Here is a 17,832-nt window from a genome sequence, read left to right as displayed (position 1 = left end):
GAAGCCAACCCCAGCAAGAATGTCTTTGAGATTCTTATCTCCAAATATCACAACAAAAAGCCCCACGTGCAGGTGTGAGTCAAGCCTTCAGTGAAGAAGCTGAGAAAGAGCAACTCAGGAGTTAAAGCTCCCATGCTGGCATACACATACTACATACAAATACATCCATATAAAAGTTCTTTGTAAGGAGCTTAAAACGTGGATGACAGCTCTTTTCTGGCTGGTACCATGGTTCCTGCTGTGCCAGAAACCCTTAAGAAAAAGCGAAGAAATTTCGCTGAGCTGAAAATAAAGCAACTGAGAAAGAAATGTGCCCAAAAGATGCTTTGCAAGGCAAGGAGGAAGCTCATCTATGAGAAAGCTAAGCAGTAACACAAGGAATACCGGCATATGTACAGAACTGAGATCCGAATGGCTAGAATGGCCAGAAAAATGGGCAACTTCTATGTACCTGCAGAGCCTAAATTGGCTTTTGTCATCAGAATCCGAGGTATCAATGGTGTGAGTCCAAAAGTCGGTAAGGTGTTGCAGCTTCTTCACCTTCACCAGATCTTCCACAGCACCTTTGTGAAGCTCAATAAGGCTTCGATTAATATGCTTTGGATTGTGGACCCACATTGCATGGGGATTCGCAAACCTGAAGTCAGTCAATGAGCTCATCTACAAGCATGGTTATGACAAAATCGATAAGAAGCCAATTGCCTTAACAGATAATGCTTTGATTGCTCCATCTCTTGGTAAATATGGCATCATCTGCATGGAGGATCTGATTCAGGAAGTCTATACTGTTGGAAAACATTTAAAGGAAGCAAATAACTTCCTGTGACCCTTCAATTATCTTCTCCTCGAGGTGGCATGAAGAAGACCACCCACTTTGTAGAAGGTGAGATGCTGGCAGCAGGGAGGTTCAGATCAATAGGCTTATTAGAAGCATGAACTGAGGTGTCTGCCACACTATTTTAGTAATTGGGTCTCTTAGTAAACAGTGATGCTGGCAAACTGAAAAAACAAAACCGTGAATGACAGAAAAACTTGTGATGAGACAGAGTTTTAGTCTGCAAACCAAATCACCATTGCGGTCATAAAAATTGTTCTCCAAGAGGAACATGGTGGCTTTCAGCTTACAGCCCTGGTACTTTAAGTAAGCACACACAGTTGACATTTGGTGTGTGTTTACTACGTGGGCGAAGAAGCTCTTATGTGCACTGTCTCTTTGGAGAATCATATCTGGAACAATTTTTGTTACTTTCATGCCCTGAGCACAGAACCTATGATAAAAGGTATTATTTTGAGAGAAATTATTTCACCAAAATAATCACAGGCACTTCACTAGCTGCTTTGTAAGCCTGATTTCTTTCTTTCTTTTTGAATCTTGGCTCAGAAAGAAGTCAATAGAGCCTAACACAGTCCTTCAAAGCCAACAATGAAATTATCCTTGATTCAATCTCATATTCCTGTTTGCAAACCCAACCTCCTTTACATAAGAGACCAAACTCACTGGGTGTGGCTAACATGCCCAAACAGGAGATGGGTGCACATTTGTTTTGGGGGAACAGCCTTTGGGGCCACCTCAAAGTAGTGTCAGCATGTGGCCCTGGAAGAAAACTTGTTTCTGAATGAGCTAAATAAGAGAATTATTTGAGAAGCAAGCAAGGGGGAACCTCACCACGCAGGGGTGTCTCTCAGCACATTAGTGGAAGCCAGTTCAGGCTGAAAGGAAAACAGAGCCTAGTGCCAGGACAGCTGTGGGTCATGACAGCCAGGTTTATGTTTTCAGGGTGCTCTATGGTATACCAGAAGAATCTGGGAACACCTTTGTGACACTACACACATGCACGCGCACACACACACACACACACACACACACACACACTCCAGCTGTAGCCCAAACATGGCCCAGAAAGCAGTGTGTATAGTCAGCAATCTTTGAACAAAGAAGTATCCCTCACAAATCAATGCCGGCTAGGTTGCTTGTCCAGGAGCAAACTTGATCCTTCCTGAGATTAGTTCAGAAACTTGCCTTGCATAAAGCAGAAGAAACCAGCTCTGATACAGATGTAGAAAGAAAAATGCTTTGAAGAGAAATCTGGACATGAATATAACTTAGTTGTCTGACTCTCTTTCTTCATACATAAAGGCATAGCTCTTGCCTAACCTGAGAGATTCTTTAAAAGTTCAAAGTATGCTCATTTAAATTTGCTTTTTTTTCCCTATGGTGTTTTCCTTTTTAAAAATTCTATGAAAATGTAGTGATAGTTGGCCATTATAGAATATTTAGAAAACTGGGCTGGGAGTTTGGCCTAGTGGTAGAGTGCTTGCCTGGCATGTGCAAAGACCCAGGTTCAATTCCTCAGTACCACATACATAGGAAAAAGCCAGAAGTGGTGCAGAGGCTCAAGTAGTAGAGCTCTAACCTTGAGGAAGTCCAATGACAGTGCTCAGGCCCTGAGCTCAAGCCCAGGATTGGCAAAAAAAAATTTAGAAAACTATAAGAATAATAAAGATTATACAAAATCCTAGAACCTACAGGGTCACTGTCAAATTTTAACATTTTTCTTTATTAAGTTTCTTTTAATTTACCATTGTGTGTGTGTGTGTGTGTGTGTGTTTACGTATATAGTTACTTAACAAAATTGCGATCATTTTCAAACTCAATTATGTAATCTCCTTTTCATCTACTCATCTTGGGAATATTCACTATTATTTGAAAACATTTTAAATGATTTCATATTTAGGCTTTGACATAGTGGAGTAGGTTAAATAACATGATATATGGATATTAATGTAACTTTGAGCCATTCATTTACATTCATTTAATGCACATTGCTCTTGTTTTTCAAGCTCAGACATTATAGGTATCCAGTTACATAAAAAACATGAAGATTAGGAATAAGAGGGTGCCTAGAAATCTACAAGTAAACCCAATGGATGGTAAAAGATGAGGAACATGAGGAAAGATTTACTGATGGTTCAAGTTACTAAAGTAACTGGTTCAGTTCTCAAATATAGATCTCAAATCTACTACATCTATCTAAAATCAGATAAAGTCTACTTTCCATGACTAAGAGATTGTGTGCCTCTTATGATTGTGTTACAATGGGCTGGCTTAATTGTGTCACGAACTACAATGCCACTGTGACCTCAAAACACCAGAACTCTTTTGTTCTCGTGTTAACCTCCAGACAATTTTGGTAAAAGACTGTGTTGTCATGATGTTCATTGCAGCTCTGTTTACCATAGCAAAGATATGGTACCAACCCAGATGCCCCTCAGTTGATGAGTGGATCAACAAGATGTGGTATTTATACACAATGTAATTCTATGCTGCTGTCAGAAAGAACAACATTGCCCCATTTGTAAGGAAATGGAAAGACTTAGAAAAAAATCATATTAAGTGAAGTAAGCCAGACTCAAAGGAACACAGGCTCAATGGTTTCCCTCATTTGTCATAATCAGTAGAAACCTTGGGCTCTCCTAGCAAAGATTTACAATAGAGCAAAACCTAGGTACATAAGGCCATATAGGATTACACTAAACAAAAGGACTCCAAGATATAGAAACAAAAGCCATATCATGAGTGATTGTTGTCCTTAATATACTGTGTAATCTCTCATCTCTTTTGCTGTCCCTTGGCTATTTCATATTGTTACAGTATTTTACCTTGTTATCTGATATATTGTATATATGCGTATTTGGTTATTTGAAACTGGACAGAGAAAGGGGGAAAACAAGAATACTACACTACTACTTAACAATGGGTCTGTAAGAAAATGAATTCAGTGGTTCACTTCCTCACCTGTCCCTCTAGTTGCCCAGCAGCTTCAAAAAAAAAAAAAAAAAAAAAAAGGAATCATTCCATGGGGAAATCTGGAAAGCTATAAAAGGCCAAGGAAAGGTTTGAAGGTTCCAGGGAAACTCACCTCTTTCCCAAGGACTTCTCTGTGTTAGTTGGTATTTCTCAGAGAGTCTCACTTGCTTCAACATTCTGACGTGTGTGTGTGTGTGTGTGTGTGTGTGTGTGTGTTGGTGATAGAACTGGGGCTTGAACTCAGGGTCTGGGAGCTGAGCTCTTTTCTTGAGTCTAGTGCTCTACCACTTGAGCCACAGCTCCATGTCTGGCTTCTTTTGGGGGAGGAGATAAGGGTCTTGTGGATTTTCATGCTCAGACTGGCTTTGAACTGCGATTTTCAGATCTCAGCCTCCTGAGAAGCTGGATTTTAGGCCCCATTTCCATCTTTTAACTTCCCCAAAGCTTCATCCCATATCCTAGACTACATCTCATAATCCTTAACCCTTCCCTTTTCTAGACCAAATTTCAAATCTTGTCTGAGGTTTTTTTTTTTTTTTTTTTTTTTTGCCAGTCCTGGGCTTGAGTTCAGGGCCTGAGCACTGTCCTTGGAATTTCTCAAGGCTACAGCTCTACCACTTGAGCCTCAGCACCACTTCTGGCTTTTTGCTATGTATGTGGGGTACCGAGGAATCGAACCCGGGTCTTCGTGCATGATAGGCAAGCACTCTACCACTAGGCCAAACTCCCGGCCCCTTGTCTGAGGTTTTTTTAAAGAGTTTTTATTCATGGGAAACAGAGATATGAATGTTAATAGCTCCTTAGTTGCCTAAAAATTTTATATTCTATAGTTAAAGACATAGTCAGGATGTGATGGGCCTTATAGTACACAGAAATATACTCAAAGGAGTATTTGAACCCGTGAGAGGAGGAAGGAAGACCAATGACGAGGCAGAGATGAGGATTCTGCCAAGAGAGACCTCAGGAAGCAACGAGGAAAGGCCAACTGAAAGGCCAATCCTGCCTTTTTTTTCTTCCCTTTGTTATTATTTCTACCACTGTCATGAGGAGGACTAAAGTACAAAAAGGAGTTTCCTAAGTTCTTCCCTTGGACCAGGAGTTAAGTCCTTAAAAAGAATTTAAAAAAATCAGAGAAAGGAAGTGAAAAACAGGGACAAAAGTGAAATAGAAGGAGGCAGCAGCTCTCAGTAGGAGCAAAGCTAGTGAAAGGAGGATGGAGGGCAGAAGGAAGTCTCAAAGAGCAACACTGTTATCTGGCTGGAGCAGAGGTGGCATTCTGAAGACTGGCAGGGAATGAGGTGTGCCATGGTACTGTCACTGTGTCCTGATTTTTATCCCCATGCGTTGGCATCATGCACATACCGCTTTGAAATGTTTCAGTTTCTGCCAAATCAAGAGTCTTGGAAGAAATTATTTGTAATTGTTTCTAACAAGGCAGCCACTCCTCCCTCTCACTTCATTGCCAGGCTCCAAATTTAGCTCCAAATCTTACATAAACCACTAGGCCAGAAACAAGGCATGTTTTAAGTCCAGATAAATGGTGGCATGTCTAGTTTTGTTGTTGTTGTTGTTTTGCCAGTGCTGGGGCTTGAACTCAGGGCCTGAGCACTATCCTTGGGCTTTCTCAAGGCTAGAACGCTACCACTTGAGACACAGCACTACTTCTGGCTTTTATCTATGTACGTGGTACCGAGGAATTGAACTCGGGTCTTCCTGCATACTAGGCAAACACTCTACCATTAGGCCAAAACCCAGCCCCTGTTGTTCTTATATGAACTTAACAAGGTATTTCTCTTTTTTTTCATGATTATTCAGTTATAAACTTTATATTGTTGTTCTTTTTCTTTTGACTGTCTATATTTGTGCTTTAAATTCATTCTAGGGGCCTTCAATAAATATAAGGGATAGTCTCAAGTTTTTATGGCTGATACTAATTAACTTAGATTTATCAAGTTCCTCTAGTAAATCACCTACTATTTTCTATTTTTATTGATAATTTCAATGAACAAAAGAGTTCCTAAGAATTCACATCTTACTATTCTCACACTTAGCAAGTGATATCTTATTACTCAACTCAGAACTTCCTGTTACAAATGTTGTAAAAATAAAACTTGGAATATTTGGGGAATAATCTTATTTGTAAAGGACAAGAAAACATTCGAAAGGTCCACATACAAGGCTCAGATCTCCGTGTGGGTCCAATAGAAAGTGTGGTTTTCATATCAGCAAAGGCCACAAAAGCAGATACAGTGGAAGAGTCCCTTGGACTTGATCTACTTACAAAGCAAAAGTCCTTTGGGTTTCCTCCTGAGCCCAACAGCCTCCTCAGCAGGGAATACAAACAAGTGCTTCCATCAGAAACACCACCTTCAGTTAGGAGCTCCTGGCCAAACACATTGGACACTGGCCTGCCGAAGGCCAGCACCATTTAGCATTTTGCACAGTGATGCCAAACTCAGAAGGAAGATTTTCTTCATTGCTCTGCCAGAATCAAACTTTCTTGGGTGGTTTTTAGTTCTACTGGCACCCATATTCCCTTTTGCATTTAGAATGATTTCATACTTATACAGTATGACCATTTCATTCCCACAGGCAAATTTTTTCCTGTAACAGGAATCATAAAGCCATAGCCTATAAAGCTTAGAGACCTCAGAGGGTACTGGAGAATTTGAATTTGATTTCTATCTTCTATGCTTTGGGTTACTGTTATTTGTGTAGCTGAGGTTATTGTAGATACCTCATAAAATGAGATCAATAGAGGCTGGGGTCAATGACTCACACCTGTAATCCTAGCTACTCAGGAGGCTGAGATCTGAGGATCAAGGTTCAAAGCCAGCCTGTTCACAAAAGGAACTGAGACTCTTATCTCCAGTTAACCCTAGAAAATGGGAAGTGGGGCTTGGCTCAAGGGTAGGGTGGTAGTCTTGGGCTGAAGAGCTCAGGTATGATGCCTAGACCCAGGGGTAGGGCAATAGCCTTGAGCTGAAGAGCTCAGGGACACCCTCCAGGCCGAGTTCAAGCCCCATGACCCACCCAAAAAAAATAGAAAAGAAAAAAGAAAAAAAATGAGATAAATAGAAAAATCATGGCAAGTAAATACATTTATAACTTTGATACAGCCATTCATTCATTTTACTATTTAACCACTAATATTCAAATTTTAAAATTATAACCATTACTTTTTTATCATGATTGTTTAAAAGATAAATTATTTTCAACTGCTATCTTTTTCCTTTCTAAAATTGTATGTGATCATTTTTCAGATGATCCTGTACTATTTTAGTATTTTGTTCCATTATTATGATTTTCTCTTATTTTTTTTTATCTAATTTAGACAAACTTATTTTAGAACATCCTAAAGCTCATTTTGCCTCAGTAAGTTCCTTGGCAAAAGTTTTCATGGTCTTTATGCTCCTATCATTTTGTTCTGTCATATAGTGTACATGCACACATGCATACATGCACACATGCAGGTGACTCGTATGTTGTGAATTATGAAATGTACTCAGCAAATGATTTTGAGTCATAACTCCAATCAACTTCTACATTAACTTCTCAGTACAACATACGTGTAGCATATCTGTCTAGGCATAGCTATAGAGTTTCCATTTACCACTGCTAGTATTTTATCCACCCAAATCCAGGTATATCTGAGCTTCCTCAGCTTTCCTGGCTCAGTGGGTGATTTTTTTTGTGTGTGTGTCCATCATTGAGTCTGGTTGATCACTTTGCTGTCCATGCTATTCTTGTACTTGTACACTTAAGCAATCATCTTACCTCTGACTCATTGAGTATTGAAAGAACATGTGAGGGTCTCCTCCCTAAGACAAATCTTGTGGAGAACCACTTGTCATTCTGAAACATCCCATCGGAAAAATAAAACAAGCCATATCCGTCTAAGCATCAGTGGAGACATCATATACTTCCAGCTTCGGTGCCAGGCCAGGGAGGTATAGACCCACACTGCTACCACGAAAGCTCAGCCAGGGTTGCAGTAGGCAGTTCTTTATCAAAGAAAGAAGCACATTCCGAAGGTATGAGAAGAAATCTCCAAATGCTTACTTTAGAAACCAATTGCCCACTACTTTTTAAATATTTCTAGGCACATGAATTTTGCATACAGATTTAAGCCCTTGGTTCAATTTGTAAATACAACAAGTCATTTCTCAGACACTGAATGAAAAATACAAAGACTCCAGAACCTTATATATCCAACATTCTAGCCATAAAAGAAATAAAAATCAAAACAACTTAAGATTCCATCTCACCCCAGTCAGAATGGCCATCATGGGGAAAACAAACAACCACAAATGGTGGCGAGAACATGGGGAGTATGGAAAGAACCATTGCACACAGTGGGTAGGAATGTAAATTAGTGCAGCCACTGTGAAAATCAGTACAAAGATTCCATAGGGCAATAAAAATTATCTCACTATACCATCTGGACAAATATCCAAAGAAATGCCAGTCAGCATACAATAAATACCTTCATGTCTATGTCTAACAGCCCTATTCATGACATCCAGACTATGAAAATTACCCTGTGTGCCCATTATCTCATAAGTGGTTAAAAAGAATGTGACATGTATATACAGTGAAGAATTCAGACATTTAAAAAGGATTGAAATTGTGTCATTTTCAGGAAAATGGATAGAAATTAAGATCCTTGTGTTAAACAAAATAAGCAAGATGGAGAATGACCAATATTCTAGGTTCTCTCTCATGTGCAGAACCTAGAAGCTCCCTTCTCCCCCGAAAAGTGAATGAACAAATATAAAATAGGGACTATTTGCAGGTACAAACCAAGGATAGAAAAAGAACAAAAGGAGAGGGTAAAGAGGTATGAATGGGGGTGAGTATGATTAAAGAACTTGATATGCATGTATGAAAATAGAATTAAGTTGTTTTAGAAATCATTTATATTTTTATGCTCACACATGCTCTTCAGAGAATTCTGAATGTAATTCTCATTCCTGGTTTATAGGTTGCCAAATCTGCCAAAACTGCCCCCTTATTTGACATTAGGTAGAGAGATCTTAATGCTCTTGAGTGAGAACAACTAAGCCATATTGAAAGGATAAAAATTCAAAGTTTAGTTTCCTATGTGAAGCCACATTTCATCCTGACCTTTAAACCCAGATCCTATCTAACAGAGGGAAGTAAACAAGACACTTCTGTTCAGAATCAGAAGGATGTTTCTGTGGATACAAGGCACTCCCTTGCTTGGAGGGATAATATTAAAAGTCATTAAACTTTGAGCAGACCAAATGCACAATGCTGCTATTATGAAAATACCCAAGAAACAGCTCAGGGCTCCACCCAATTGGCATTTCTAAACTTAATGCATCTTAAAGAACAGAGCGCCCACATTTCTTTATTTTTTTAACATCTATGTATATTAATTGTACTTTGTGGTTTCTCTGTGGTGTTTCTATGTGCACCTATAGCATACTTGATTAAATTCATCCCTTCCATTACTTTATCCCATGAGATAGAGTATCTTGGTTTAAAAGTCTTGGTGAAAAGTCGCTTCCCATAGGGAATTAAAATTTGACTTCTCATCCCTTCGTTGTGGCTTAGCTCTTCTTGAGTATATAAAGGTCTCTACCTGAAATGCAGTACCTATACACAATGGAATTTTACACGGATATCAAAGGGTATAATGATATTATATAAATGTAACCTGCCCTTGTTCTTGTGAATATTTTTGTTGAAAACACCTAAAAGGTAGCCAATTGCACAATGAAAGATAAATCATGATAGATATTATATCTTTATATATAAGTTAATATATGCATATGTAAAAAGAATAAAAATATGTATAAAAAGAATATTATGTAATTTGCAGAAAAATCTATGGTTCTAGAACAAATCATGTTACGTGAAGGAAGCCAAACTCAGAAGGACAAACAGTGCATGTTTTCTCTCATATATGGAAGCTAGATCTAAAATACATTGGAACATGATAAATTATATAGGTCTCTAGGCATTCACACATTGTGAGACCAAAGGTGGATACTCTTAGGAAAGGAACAGGAAGACACTATGTCTATGTGCACCTGATCATACAAAATAGTAGTATTGAAATAGACTCCAGGAAATGGAAAAAAAATCTCTACCTGATGTCAAACAGCTTAGTAGCTTGGGAAGTATAAAGACTAAAAATGACAGGGGTGTTTTGCCACAAAGCTTGTAATTATCTGTCTTAAAAATGCTAAAAACCAATAGCTACTGTCAGTGGAGTGTTTTGCTTTATTCACACCACTTGTATTGAAATCTCAGTGAGAAGCTCTAAGGAAGGTGCTGCCTTTATAACATGATGGAGTTTAGAGAGGGGGAAACAAGCTAGGAAAATGGAAACTTCCTTTGGACCTGTACTGAAATATCCCCTTCTCTGTGAGGAATTCCGTTTATGAAACCCCACTGTGGCACTCTCTCTTCTCCTCATCTTGCTTTGTTTCCCCCTCCTGCTACTTATTTCCTTCAGCTATAACATATATGTACATATATATATATATTCTTTTTAATTGCCTAGCTGAACTTTCTACTATATGCACTTCATAGAGGAACAGACTTTGCTTTGTTCACTGTTACTTTCCCAGCACACAGAGTACCTAGCAAGTAGTTAGTACTTGACAAATATTTGCTGAATAAAGAATTATTAAAGAAATTTGCCTCAGGCCATAGAGCTAGTAATTGGTGGACCCAAGATGTGGACCCAGGACTGTAACTTTCCAGCACATATTTTTAATCATGTTTGCTGTTACCTGAGGTCACTTATTAGATTAGTCTGCTTAGGTTTCAATAACAAAATCCCATAAGCTATATGGCTTAATACAACAGAAATTTATTTCTCACTGTTGGAGACCAATGCCTCATTGAAAAATCCTAGCTACTTGGAAGACTAAGAACAAAAGTACAGTGGTTTAAGGCCAAGCTGGGTAAGAAAGTTGAAGAGATCCTTCTCAATCTGTAGCTAGTGAAGCAGTGGCACACATCGGTCATTGGAAATCACATGGGAGGCTGAGATTGGGAAGATCGTGGTTTCAGGACAGCCTGAGTCTCATGAGACTACATCTCAAACACAAAACCTCCTGAAACTATAGGAGGCTTAAAAATAGAAGGAACATGGGTTTAAACATTCACAGGGAGGAAGTGAGACCCCCCCCCATCTCAAAAGAAAAAAAAAACACAGCAAAAACTAGGTATCAATGGCTCATGTCTGTAATTCTAGCTACTCAGGAAGCTCAGAACTGAAAGAAAGTTGAGGGGAAGAGGTTGGGCTGGGAAGAATAGAAGACAATCATGATTAAGATGCATCGTACTTATAAAATGATTTGTTGAATGGCAAATGCTTGGTACAACTGCTTTCAAGTAATAACAATTTAATGCTTTAGCTGGGTGAGGTGGCTCACACCTGTAATCCTAGCCACTCGGGAGGCTGAGTGTGAGGATCACAGTTCAAAACCATCGTGGGCACTAAAGATTCTTACCTCCAATCAACCACTTGAAAAAGTGGAAGTGCAGCTATGGCTCAAGAGTAGGTTGATTGCCTTGAGTTGAAGAGCTCAGGGACAGCACCCAGGCCCAGAGTTCAAGCCCCATGGCTGAGACACACACACACACACACACACACACACACACACACACACACACACACACACACACAAAATTGAATGCTTTTATAAAAGAACTAGGGGGCCTAGTGGTAGAGTGCTTACCTACCAAAGACCAGGGTTCAATTCCTCTGTATCACATATATAGAAACAAAAGCCAGAAGTGGTATTATGGCTCAAGTGGTAGAGCTCTAGCCTTGAGAGCTCAGGCTCTGAGTTCAAGCCCCAGGACTAATTAAAAAAAAAACGACTAGAAAGCACAGTTCACGCCAATTTAGGTAGAAAAGTCTACAAGACTCCAACTCTAGTTAACCAGCAAAACACAAAGCTGAAAAGGCAGAGCTCAGGTAGTACATCGTCAGCAATGAACAAGAAAGTCAAATCAGCTTGAAGCTTTGAGTTCAAGCCCCACTATTGGCAGTAATAATAATAGCCAGAAAAAATAGGACTAGAGGTATTGCTCAGTGGTAGATTTCTAACAAATCCTTTCAAAATCAAGTACTACTAAAAAGAAAAAAATAGAAAAAATTATGTTAAGTGAGGTAAGCCAAGCTCAGAGACAAAATAGCACATGCTTTCACTTATATGCAGAAGCTAGATCTAAAATGTACTAGGACATAGTAATTATACAGCTCTCTAGGCATTCATACACAGTGAGTCCATAGAAAAACACTTTTAGAAAGGGAACAGAAAGGCACAAATGTCTACATGTACCTCATCATATAAAATAGTATTTATCAAAATAAACTCCAGGAAATAGAAATAAGAGGGCTTTTTTCTTTTATTTCTTTGATTTTTGTACTATTTGTCTGTCTGTGTATCTTTGGGAGTATATAGGGAAGCACAGAGTAAACCAAGAGTAAACAAATGCAGCAATGGTGCTGTTGAAAATGAACTATCCAACTTATGGGAGGGGAAAACTGGAAGAAAAGGGGGAGCGACATTGTCCAAAATGAAATATGCTGATTACCTGATTTATATAACTGCAACACCTCTATTTTTAGCATTTTCAAATAATAATAATAATAATTTTAAATGGGCAAAAGACATGCCAGCAGCCAGCTTCATTATGTCCATTCTCTTCCTGTTTGGCCAAAGCAGAACAAGAAATGGTGAAAGAGGAAAGCAGCTTCAATTAATAGTCTCATTAATTGTCTAGGTGTTCCCTTGTCTTCTATATACGATAGGGAAATAATTAGCTTGGGTTGGCCATCCAGGCAGCCCATGATAAAAGGCAATGAATGACAATAAATGGAAAGACAAAAACATAAGTTTATAAGCAGCATACCTTTAAACATTTTATTATGATTTCAAATGAAAAGGTGTAGACCTTTAATTACATAATTAATAGCCCAAGAAGCTACTTGTCTGAACAAAGGACATTCTAACTTCAAGCACCAGAGTGAGGGTGCCTAACAGCAAGTTGGGCACACCAAGGTGCAAATTATAAACTCTCTTACAGACAACATCTAAAACCTTCTGATCTTCCTTATGAATCTGCTTCTAGAAAGTAGGAAGTATTCTGTTATCTCAGAGGGAGCCACCATGACTGGCAGCTCTAAAACTTCATGAGACAATTAGCAGGCAGTCATTTGCTGTTAGGGGAAGCAATGCTGTATGTTTCTAGACTCAGTGCTCACTTGACAAACACCCCTGTTAGCTCTTCTTTGTTGGGGCAAAAGCACCTAGATGTACACAAATAATATGTATAAATACACAATCACAGCATCAAACACAAATGGCCTTTCAGTTCAGTCAGTTTTGGTACTCAATTTTAACTTAGTTTATCAGATTTTGGTTTGAGGTCATCTTCCAATGTTGCAAACCAGAAGAATGTCCTAAGTAGAGGTCTTCTCACCGCCACTGTCTGGTTCATCTCCAAAATTTATTTCATTCTCATCAAAAATAAATTACCATTGTTACTAAGAGTAATGGTTGTCATGACCTTGCATGAGGGTTATATGAGTACAAGCTGCTACTTCAGTGTCTTAGATTGGAGAGAGTTATGTCAACTCCTTAATATCAAGTCAAAAGAGGAGGAAACCAAAAGGGAAGGAGCCAATGTAAGTTGGAAGTATGGAGGGAGAGATCCGCAATCTAAAGGAACAGAAAAAAGGGACCTTGAGCTTGAGCTCAATGCATACTCATGTCTATGGTAGCCTGAGTGCGCATAGCACCAATGGACCCTAAATAGCCAGGAAGTTCTGACTGAAAACAATACCCTAGCCCCAACAAAATCACCCTATGATAGCACAAGATACATGTATATACTCCACTTAGGCAGGCTCTGCATAACAACCTTATTTTATTCTCTTAGAATAAAATATGCAGGAACATAGAGAAACCACAGTGCACATATCCCTGTTCAACTCAACCCCTAGTTAATATGGAGCTGCATGTGTTGGTGGAAGACCTTTGTTCTTATAGAGGTGTTGATGGTTGGTGCTGAAGGAAATCAAGAACTGGCAAGGTGTGTCATGAAAGGATCCCAGCACTATGGCATTAAGTAACTGAGGGGCATCAGTGAGAATAGAAAGGTATTGAAACAACCTAGATCCTTATTAAAATTTGACACCTATCATAGGCTGAGGATTAATGGGAAACTGCTTTAAACCCTTTTAGTGTCTCTCCATGTGTACACTTGGTGAAAGTCAGCACTCAGAATATTTCAGTGTGCACCTTCTGTGAACAAGTGGGGAACATAGTTCCCCCAGGCCACGCCCAGGTACTGTCTCCTTGTCCATTGGGGACAAGGATCTCCTCCTCTAGGTTCTATATGGGGGCACTGGGACATAGCCAGAAAAAAAGAAATTGTTAGCAAGCTGCCATCTTGATTTTTAGGATGAAAGCTGGTGTTGCAATGGCTCCTTGCCTAGATCTTCCTGATAGTTTCTGGATGCATTCTTTTTTTTATTATTATTGTAAGGATGATATACAGAGGGGTTGTAGTTACATAAGTAATGAGTACCTTTCTTTTTTTCCATGTATTATCTGTGTTTATTAGCTTTACCAACAATGGAAACCACTTTTGTTTTCTATGCAGCATGCATGATGACAATGCATAGTTTTGAAGAAATACCAACTTTTGTCAGTGAACAAAATTTCTGGTAGCTTCAAGATCCTATCCAAGATCTTGGCAAAGAGAGAAACATTACTATTAGCTTTACCACCAAGTCTACCCAGGGGTTCCGGATAACTGCTATATCAGAGGGATGTTTTCAATTCTGGATGCATTCGTAATCAGCATTCTTTTGCTTCAGTTGTGGGCTCTACGTCACCTTACACCTGTGAAGGGAATGGAAGCTTTAGAAATCCAGTGGCTAATTAAGAGGCTAAGTCAGTCAGTGATTTCCAAATCAGGCTGCCCAAAGAACCATCTGGAAACGTTCCTAAACACACAAGTGCCCAGGTGCCATGCTTCATAATTCTGACTGAATTTGCATGAGTAAACAGTATGGCGGGATGGATTTAAAGCTTCACCGGTGATTTTTTTTTTCTTTTTTGGTGGGTCATGGAGCTTGAACTTGGCCTGGACACTAAGCTCTTTAGCTCAAGGCTACTGCCCTACCCTTGAGCCAATCCCCACTTCCCATTTTCTAGAGCTTAATTGGAGATGAGTCTCAGAATCTCTTGTGTCCTGGCTGGCTTTGAACATTGATCCTCAGATCTCAGCCTCCTAAGTAGCTAGGATTACAGGTGTAAGCCACGGCGCTGGCTACAAGTGATCTTTTTACCTAGCTTGATTGAAAGCAATGATGATCAAACATGCATAAAAATCTCTCAATCTTGCAAAACACAAATTCTGATGCAATAGACCTCTGTCTGATTCTGTATTTCTAACCAGATAAAGTCCATGTTTTTGGATGACGGTCATATGAGCAGTTGTAAGAATGGAAACACATGCTGAGAAAGAGTGTTCTACCTGGGAGGTCTTGGTTGCTAAGTCCTTGCTGGCCAGGACACATCTCACCCACTCTAAGGGACCTGTAGTCTAGCAAGTTGAGCAGATGCGCCCAGAGCTCACAGATAACCTTCTGAGTTAGTTATGAAAGCAAGCAATAGCCCAAACATCTCATAAGACATCAAATAAACCAGAGCAATATTGTTGGGAATCCAAGAATGAGTGACTTAGAATCAAACAATGAACTGTGAAAAGGAAAAAGAAAAGAACCTGCCTTTGTTTCCCTTTGGCTCTGTTTTGGAGAAACTCCATAAGCAGAAGCCTGCGTGGCCCTGGCTTAGTGAATAAGGAAGAGCAGTACAGAGGCCTGCCGAGCACGGCCACAATTAGTTGAGACCCTGGGAAGACCTCCTAAAGTGACTTCTACTTGCGCGCGCGTGCGTGTGTGTGTGTGTGTGTGTGTGTGTGTGTGCGCGTGCCTTCACTTTGTTTATATATTCCTTTCCCCATCTCCCTTCCCTGGTCAGAAATGCACATGAGATCAATGCCCTCTTGGCCTTCATCTTTGTGTGCCCCCACCTTCACTTTCCAGAACATTCTTCTCTTTTCCCAGCTCAGGGATCATCATCTCACCAAGCCGCTCAGCACATTATCTCCCTTCTAGAATAGTCTCCTTCTTTTATATTTTTAATCATTCTACTAAGAGACTTCGACTTTCCAAGGTCCTGCTTGCCCAGTTGTTCTCGTCCATTCCTGGCCTACCTGCCTCCTCACCTCTGGGCACTTCAGAAGAATTCCCTGTTGCCTTATGGCTCTGACATGCCTTATGCCCTCGAACTTACTATCTTCCTTTCTATTTTTTCTTTTTTCTGGTTGTGGGGCTTGAATTCTGGGCCTGGGCGCTGTCCCTGAGCTCTTCAGCTTAAGACTAGCACTCTACCACTTGAGCCACAACTCCATTTCCAGTTTTCTGATGGTTAATTGGAGATAAGAATCTCATGGACTTTTTGTGCCAGGGCTGGCTTTGAATCGCAATACTCAGATCTCAACCTCCTGAGTAGCTAGGATTAACAGGCATGAGCCATTGCACCCAGCTGAACTTACCATCTTTTTCAAAGAATATGGTACCTTTCTCTAGCCACATGATAAACTTCAGGCTGGCAGCTACTGAGTCTTATCCTTCATTTATCTCCTACAGCTACTATAAGTATTCGCAAATAATTGATGCTCAATAAGATTTCTCATTTGTTTACCCCAAGAGTTAGCCACAGGTGGCAAACTTGAGACTCCCAAAGGCCAGAAAAATTCTTGGAAGTTTGATCTTACAGACATAACTTCCAAACAACTTCCAACTTCTCACTTCAATTCCTTAGATTGCCCTTGGACCTGATTATGTTTTTACCTTTGTGCATGTTCTGGATTCCCTCAAATCTCCTACAGCCCTTGTATGTCTGTTTGTTTGCCTCTCTTTGACAGGGTAAGTTCTAATTTAATCATAAGATTTTTAAGCCTGTGGAATTTTTACTCCTTTTAAGGAAGTCATAGGTCCTTGCAGAATCAGGCCTTCACCTGGAACCTCTGGAGAGAAAAACAATAGGGTGTGGTTGGGAGAAAAATAGAAGCCTAACCAAATACATGCCTCCTGGAAAAACCACTCCTGCAGAAAGAACAGGTAGAGCTACTCTGCTGGCTTTCAGTAGAACTCTGCATGGAGGCAAAGCTGCAGAGGTCCACACTGGATGGCCTACCAAGGCACTCTACCTAGGAACCTCCATCAAATATCTTTCCTATGGAAAGCTGTAAAGGAATGGATATGATTTCAGCATGCACTCACGGGAATACTCGAACAGTGGGGAAGAACGATGCTTGAGAATGTCTGCAGTGGGCTGGCAGCTCTTGACAACCAGCAAAAAGGAAACCAGATGCTTAGCTTCACATTTCTGCTTCTGCCCCATGACTCCCTGCACAGAGGCTTTGTTTCTTTCTCCTTCTGGGGATAGAGGACTAAGAAAACACTGACTGACCTGGATCACACACATGACTTGCCTTAGCCAGGTTCTGTGTAGGCTTCACACACTCCCCTCTCCTGTGAATTCTCTCCCACAGCCCCCAGGCTCTTTTGTTTATTAAGTCTGATTTCTCCCAGGTCCCATTCTTCTGTCATTATGGAGAGGCAAAGAAAGTTAAATTCAGTCAAGATTATGGAGGGAGGAAAAGACTTTGCAATTAAATTGCTAATTAAGGAAGTACCAACCTGAAGAAGCTAATTTGCACTGACCTATTTAAAATATCTAGCAGCAGATCATGCATGAATTGAAGCACGGCCCTTTTATGCAGAAGCCAACTGGCTTTCTTTCAGAGCGGCAGCTATCAATAATTCCATGCTGTGGACCATCTGATAGGAAATCAACCACTGGCCCTTGGAATGCCAGCATTCCCCACAGCTCTGTTTTCCCAGTTGTCAGCTCTGTTTATAAATTGTCCATTTATAGCAAATCCAGCACCTG

General features: G+C 40.0%; 1 pseudogene; it reads left to right on the top strand.

Annotated features, from left to right (window-relative positions):
* The first annotated feature begins 306 nt into the window (after window positions 1-306).
* LOC150064474 (large ribosomal subunit protein uL30 pseudogene) lies at window positions 307-945 on the top strand (annotated as a pseudogene).
* Window positions 946-17,832: the final 16,887 nt, after the last annotated feature.

Source organism: Megascapheus bottae, chromosome 4 (genome assembly GCF_031878675.1).
Source record: "Megascapheus bottae isolate mThoBot1 chromosome 4, mThoBot2.hap1, whole genome shotgun sequence".
Lineage (NCBI taxonomy): Eukaryota > Metazoa > Chordata > Mammalia > Rodentia > Geomyidae > Megascapheus > Megascapheus bottae.
The sequence above is the reverse complement of the archived record's forward strand: the minus strand, read 5'-3'. Positions and strand labels throughout refer to the sequence as shown.